The sequence below is a fragment of the Clupea harengus genome, chromosome 4 (assembly GCF_900700415.2).
Source record: "Clupea harengus chromosome 4, Ch_v2.0.2, whole genome shotgun sequence".
Classification (NCBI taxonomy): domain Eukaryota; kingdom Metazoa; phylum Chordata; class Actinopteri; order Clupeiformes; family Clupeidae; genus Clupea; species Clupea harengus.
In genome coordinates this window covers 23,643,458-23,650,957 of record NC_045155.1, presented here as the reverse complement: position 1 = coordinate 23,650,957, position 7,500 = coordinate 23,643,458, and the positions used below count along the sequence as shown (strand labels likewise).

General features: G+C 40.0%; 1 long non-coding RNA gene across 1 annotated transcript; it reads right to left on the bottom strand.

Moving 5' to 3' along the window:
* Positions 1–2,206: 2,206 nt before the first annotated feature.
* LOC122132851 lies at positions 2,207–5,900 on the bottom strand. The gene is made up of 4 exons (XR_006152348.1): positions 4,028–5,900; positions 3,777–3,933; positions 3,486–3,572; positions 2,207–3,085 (listed from the first exon to the last, which is right to left on the bottom strand). It is a non-coding gene; the product is annotated as an uncharacterized LOC122132851 (long non-coding RNA).
* Positions 5,901–7,500: the final 1,600 nt, after the last annotated feature.

Genomic DNA, 7,500 nt, shown 5'->3' with positions numbered 1-7,500 from the left:
ACTGTGTGTTTGTATTGTGTGTTTGTATTGTGTGTTTGTACTGTGATGTCCTGTGTGTTTGTACTGTGTGTTTGTCCTGTGTGTTTGTACTGTGATGTACTGTGTGTTTGTCCTGTGTGTTTGTACTGTGTGTTTGTACTGTGATGTACTGTGTGTTTGTACTGTGTGTTTGTACTGTGATGTACTGTGTGTTTGTCCTGTGTGTTTGTACTGTGATGTACTGTGTGTTTGTCCTGTGTGTTTGTCCTGTGTGTTTGTACTGTGATGTACTGTGTGTTTGTCCTGTGTGTTTGTACTGTGTGTTTGTACTGTGTGTTTGTACTGTGATGTACTGTGTGTTTGTACTGTGTGTTTGTACTGTGTGTTTGTACTGTGTGTTTGTATTGTGTGTTTGTACTGTGTGTTTGTATTGTGTGTTTGTACTGTGTGTTTGTACTGTGTGTTTGTATTGTGTGTTTGTACTGTGTGTTTGTACTGTGATGTCCTGTGTGTTTGTGCTGTGTGTTTGTACTGTGTGTTTGTCCTGTGTGTTTGTACTGTGTGTTTGTACTCTGTGCAGGCCCGGGGTGGGTAATCGGGAGAATTGGGAGAGTTCCCGGTGGGCCGCTTCACTTCTGGGCCGGTCGAGAATTTTTTTTTGGACATTTGTCGCGTTGGTCCATCTTCTCTTAAAGTAGGCTACACACGTTCCGCATTCTGACACCGCAGCCTCTGCATGGGTTGTACCATGCGAGGAAGTTCTCCCCTCCCAAATAGAGTTGGTTGGGTCCACAGCCCGTCTTTTCCAAAAAGTTTTCTCAAGATAGGCTGCCGATAGCCGGGCCGGCCCTACCGCAACGATACGCGTCAGGGAGGATGGATGGGAGGAAGAGGCCAGGAGGGGCTGAAAAAACCAGGTTGAAAAAAAGAAAGGCATTGGAGGAGCGATTTATTTTCAAGAGGACAAACACAAGTGGCAACTGGTAAAGAGAGACATACGGTGCAAACCCATGACAGCGACACGATACGCTTCCATCGCTTTGAGTGGGCGTGTTGTAGCGTGTGGAAATATCATTTTCAAACCGTCAGAGACGACACCAAACAATCTGATTGGCCGCTGCCGGGAAAAATCGCTCCTCATTTGCATAGGATTCAACATTTGCCAACTTTTATCGGTCGCTTCGCCCAAAACGGTGGTCTACCACCGTTTTGGGCGAAGCGACCGATAAAAGTGGCTTGGCTCCCATTGAAATGCATGGGCTCCCATTGGGCTCCCGTGGGCTCCCATTGAAATGCATGGGATTTAAATATCGCGTCGCTCATAACGGTGTCATGGGTTTCCACCGATATGCCTAATGATTAGCAACGTAACTATTCGGCTAACGTTGTAGCGTTGGTTAATATCGTTGTAGCGTTGTCAACCTATTCGCAAGCAAAATATTACATTTAATTAAAATATTAGCCTTTTTATATCACCCAATATATGGCGATCCATAGACTTTGCAAATATTATGCAAATATTGATAATATTAATTTTTCTTTGTAGCTTCTGAGCAGCAGATATAATAAGCCAGTCTCCTGCTGAAAATGATGAGCCCGAAATTTGCAATGAGTAGGCCATGACTACAGGGACAGGTAGAGAGGATAACACAGTAAACAATATTAATTAAAGTTATTTAATGTAAGAAAGAGCAGTATATCATATAAGTTTCTGTTGACTTTGTCCATCACACAGTTTGCATGTGAGAGAAGCTTCTCAACCTTAACATTTGTGAAGAATAGGCTACGAAGCTCATTGAGTCAGGACAACTTGGAGGCTTTTATGTTAATGTGCACAGAGAAGGAAAATCTCATGTCTATAAGCAACGACACAGTTATAGATAAAGTGGCTGAAACCAGTGCACTGCTTAGGCGGTTAGGCTGTAGATGCTGTTGGTGCTATCCGCAATCTAACTGTATACTGTGCTGTGAGTTGAACTGTAAACATTAGTTCAATATGCCTTTTTGTTGAAGAGTGGGATACGTTTCAAATGCTTTATTTATTTATTTCTGCTTTTGTTAATTTATCAACCTATCCTTGTGGAATAGTGGAATATTTTTTGTTAACTTCTCATCTTAAGTGGATTATTATTTAACCTTTACACTATTTGTTGAGCCATGGTATTAATAATAAAAAAAATTGTTTGTGTGTTTGTACTGTGTGTTTGTATTGTGTGTTTGTCCTGTGTGTTTGTATTGTGTGTTTGTCCTGTGATGTCCTGTGTGTTTGTATTGTGTGTTTGTACTGCACTGTAAAACCTGATAAGTTAACTTTACTTAAAAAAATTGTGGAAACCGATTACCTGGAAAAAATTAAGTAAAAGAACTTATCTGTTTAAGTTAAACTAAGTGACTTGTTCATTTAAAATAAACTAGCACACAGTGAGTAGGGAATACTCAAAAGAACATATCTGTTTAAGTTAAACTAAGTGACTTGTTCACTTAAAATAAACTAGCACACAGTGAGTAGGGAATACTCAGTTCACTTCAGTTGTGAAAATAAGAGAAAACAAAGTTAAGTGTACTTGGCATACTTAAGTAAAGTGAACTTGGCTCAAATAAAGGCACTTACCAAAGAAACTAAGTTCTCATAACTCAAGTACATGAGTAAAAAGCAATCAGCAATACTACATTTTTCAAAGTAAATTGAACTCAAATACCCTGCAAATGTAAGTTATGTGAACTTGGATAAAATGAGGAAACCGATTACCTGGAAATATGTAAGTTTATTGAACTTGTGAACAGTAAGCAACAGGCACACAAATAGAAAAACTTACATTAGGACATACATAAAAACAGAAAATTCCTATATCCCTTTTGAATGAACTCAAATGAATACCTAATTGATCTGGGATTCAAGGTGCAATGCATATACAAGTCCAAACAAAAGACAAAACGCCTCTGAATATGAAGACAAGTCATCCAAGACTAGGTCCCCCTCAAGAATTACCGCAACGCTGGTAGGGTGCAAGTGCAAACCAGCAGCATTAGGCTTTGGATCATCCTCTGGGATGACGGTAAGTATGCCCACTGGCAGATGGGCTGAGTCCTCTCCGTTGTCCCAGTCCTGCATAGAAATCAACACAATAATGTGTGAGACAATAGATGAGGACACAGAATCAGTGAATAGACATACACAAGATGATGAGTAAGCACGTGTGCGCAAGTCAGCGAAGAAAGAGAGAGAGAGAAATCCATCCACCATTAAATGTTTTCTGAAAGTAAAACTATGATGTTGACATGTAAAATTATGTTCAGTAAAATTTGTAGTAGTTAACCCAGGAGTGTGTTAAAAAGAAATGAATACGGTGGAAATATGCACTATTAAAAGATATTTGCACATTTCCAAAGGATTGGAGGCATTCCATATTCAATGTCCAATCAAACCACTTCTTAGTCACCTAAGGTATATCAGTTCTATGGCAGTGTTTGTGAGAAATAAATAATTAATATAAAAAAACACTTACAAAGCAAGTCCTGCAGAACTCACTGTCATCATCTCCAAGAAACATTGGCAGACCTCGCAGCACAACGGTCCGTGTCACAGTAATGTTCTAGACATGCAAAAACAATTCCAGGGGAAAATTAGTACATTTCCGTTACCGATAACAATAGCTTCAAATGCATAATCACACAAAGGACAAATTAATTAAAAAAGAAACATTTGAGAAACTCTGCCTTTCAGAGAAGCGGAGCTGTAGAACATTTTGTCAATGCATTGAATTTATACTGCTTACAGGATGAGAAATGATCATCACCTGAGTATCAATCTGGTGGAGAAAGCCTTCAAGGGATTGGCCCCACTTTTCCTCTTTTGGACTTCATTTGAATCAGGCTGGGTGTCTGACGGTCCAGTGCCTCATAGAACTGTTGACGAAGATTCTTGCTGGCAACTCTTGAGAATTCATCATAAATCTGAAAACATACACAAACAACTTTAAGCAACAACATTTTATGGGGATGACCTGCTATAAATTGCACTTACAATTATCTATGCACAGTCTCTTACTTGAGTTTCCGTGAAGAGCGCTGGCCATCGCTCCACCATTCTCGACACAGGTGGTTGCTCCTCCACAATTTCCTTTCTTCTAAGTGCGAAGGTCTGATCCTTCTTCTTTCTAATGCCAATCACATCAGGTAAGCTTTTTTTAGCGTCCATGTCAAGTTCACGCCTTATTGCCTCAAGAGAAACTTCATCCTCTCCATCAGGGAAATTGGGCAAAAAGTTAGTCTCATTCCTTTTAGCCTTTTTGATGTTGCGGCTTGGCGGATCCTCGTCCGGGAAAACCCTGCGCCTTCTGCAGACATTCACTGTGACATCAGCCATTCCAGATCTCCTTAACTTGGTACGGTAGTTTCCCATTTTAAACTTTAAACTATTTTTCCATCCACAATATCCACTATAGGATCCAGGCTCCCTCAAACAAGGGTGTTTCTTGACGAGAGCAGCTGCACCTTCATCAAAGTGATAACCTCGGGGGTACGCCATATACTTATACATGGCCTCTGCAAGTCTTTCTAGGATTGCATGTTTCATGTCCCGAGACATTTGTAACAGCGTGCCATCTCTCATGTAGAAAAGGTTTCCTTGTCTAAGCCTGTAATTGATGTCAACAGATAATTCTGGGATTTCAAATTCAGAAGGCCAAGGATCATGCCTATGGGTATCTTTTGTTTCTTGGGCAACTGTTTCGTGTCATCAAGTGCTTGCTTCGTCGATGAGACGTTTGTCGCAAGAATGCACGAGTGCTGCATAACTTCTGGCTTGACGTCACCAACAGTCGTAAAAGTCGCCCGACCGCTCTGGGAATTCATATACTGTATATTAAGGTCTTTTGATTAGACTTTTCCAACTTTGTAAGGAGGAACATTTTCAGAGAGTTTATCTTAACGCTAAAATATGTTTACTTTGGATTTCCTAAGGACAATGATGTCACTAAAAAGGACTTCATAATTAGCCTAACTTAGGCTACTTCTTTTCATTGCGAAATTCTACATTCATTATGTAAATTCCTGGAAAGAAAACCATTGTTTTTATCTTTTATTGTGGAATTAAATACTTACATGAAATCTTAGATGAGTTTTCTTTTAATTTTTTGGCCCTTGACACCTGTATGCATTGTGCTATCTAGGCTATAGACTTTTATTAAGTGACCTCTTGCTTTGTATTTTGTATGCAGTTAGGCTATGTGTAGGCTGCATGTTGCTGTATATTTTGTACTGCATTTGTAATAATAATAATAATAATAAATGCTAGTCCTCATTGCACACCAGTCTTTTTTCAGTCCTGTAAGGTTATGGCAATCTGGCCAGTTTAAAGACAATATTGCAAGTCTTCAAGATAGCCTTTTCCATCTAAAAAATAGGCTAAATAATAGTAGCCTATTTATTCAGTAGCACAAACTACAGCAAATCAAGTAGCCTTGGCTAGGCTTACAGTTCACTTGATTTGGTTGAGAAAAGTAGGCCTTATCTAAAATTCAATAATAGGCTACTTAGTTCAGACAAGTTAATAGGACAAGAAATAAAATGTGAGTTCATTTTACTCAATATGCAGGTATCATATATATAATGGCAGAGCTTGTAGCACAGGGTTAAGCAGTTTAAGTGCAGTTTACTTTATTATAATGGTTATTTTAACTTGTAGCTTAAGCTTGTAACACAAACTTAAGCAAACTAAAGCCATTAAAGTGTAGTTGACTAGATTTCAGTAAGTTTGTTAACTTTTTCACCCAAAAAGTTAATAACACTCAGTTTAGACAAGTAAACTCAACAAAAAACAAAAACTGAGTCCAATTAATTGTATATTTTCAGTAAGGACAGTTGTTACGTTTTACAGTGTGTGATGTCCTGTGTGTTTGTACTGTGTGTTTGTACTGTGATGTCCTGTGTGTTGTGTGTGTGTGATGTCCTGTGTGTTTGTCCTGTGTGTTTGTACTGTGTGTTTGTACTGTGATGTCCTGTGTGTTGTGTGTGTGTGATGTCCTGTGTGTTTGTCCTGTGTGTTTGTACTGTGTGTTTGTATTTTGTGTTTGTACTGTGATGTCCTGTATATTTGTAGTGTGATGTCCTGTATATTTGCACGGTGGGTTTGGGTTAATTGTGGTAATTAAATACGAAATATCCCCTGGATGACGCAAAAAGGTTTTTATTCTTTTTATGTTCCATTTACACAATCAAACTTCTGATTAGTGTTCAACAGACTCTCACGGTTCTTCAGACAGGTTTCTTAGTGTTCAACAGACTAATTAGGTTCTAATGTCTGGGTCTGGTACTGCTGCTGAGGTGGCTCCCCCGGTCTCCTCTCCTCTCCCTCTCTCCTCTCCTCCCCCTTCCCCTCCTTTACACCTCCTCTCCTCGCACTCTCCCCTCTCTCCTCCTAGGAAAACCTCATGTCTATAAGCAACGACACAGTTATAGATAAAGTGGCTGAAACCAGTGCACTGCTTAGGCGGTTACTAATGCTGTAGATGCTGTTGGTGCTATCCGCAATCTAACTGTATACTGTGCTGTGAGTTGAACTGTAAACATTAGTTCAATATGCCTTTTTGTTGAAGAGTGGGATACGTTTCAAATGCTTTATTTATTTATTTCTGCTTTTGTTAATTTATCAACCTATCCTTGTGGAATAGTGGAATATTTTTTGTTAACTTCTCATCTTAAGTGGATTATTATTTAACCTTTACACTATTTGTTGAGCCATGGTATTAATAATAAAAAAAATTGTTTGTGTGTTTGTACTGTGTGTTTGTACTGTGTGTTTGTATTGTGTGTTTGTCCTGTGTGTTTGTATTGTGTGTTTGTCCTGTGTGTTTGTCCTGTGATGTCCTGTGTGTTTGTATTGTGTGTTTGTACTGTGATGTCCTGTGTGTTTGTACTGTGTGTTTGTACTGTGATGTCCTGTGTGTTGTGTGTGTGATGTCCTGTGTGTTTGTCCTGTGTGTTTGTACTGTGTGTTTGTATTTTGTGTTTGTACTGTGATGTCCTGTATATTTGTAGTGTGATGTCCTGTATATTTGCACGGTGGGTTTGGGTTAATTGTGGTAATTAAATACGAAATATCCCCTGGATGACGCAAAAAGGTTTTTATTCTTTTTATGTTCCATTTACACAATCAAACTTCTGATTAGTGTTCAACAGACTCTCACGGTTCTTCAGACAGGTTTCTTAGTGTTCAACAGACTAATTAGGTTCTAATGTCTGGGTCTGGTACTGCTGCTGAGGTGGCTCCCCCGGTCTCCTCTCCTTTCCCTCTCTCCTCTCCTCCCCCTTCCCCTCCTTTACACCTCCTCTCCTCGCACTCTCCCCTCTCTCCTCCTCCTCTCTCCTCCTCCGCCTCTACACCCCCCTCCCCCTCCTCCACCTCCCCCTCCTCCTCCTCCTCATCCTCCTCTCCTCCTATGGCTGTTGTTGGCCAGCTGCAGCCCCCCCCCCGGCCCCCTGCTGTGTGGCTGTCAGTGTGGGGGGGCTCAAACTGGACCA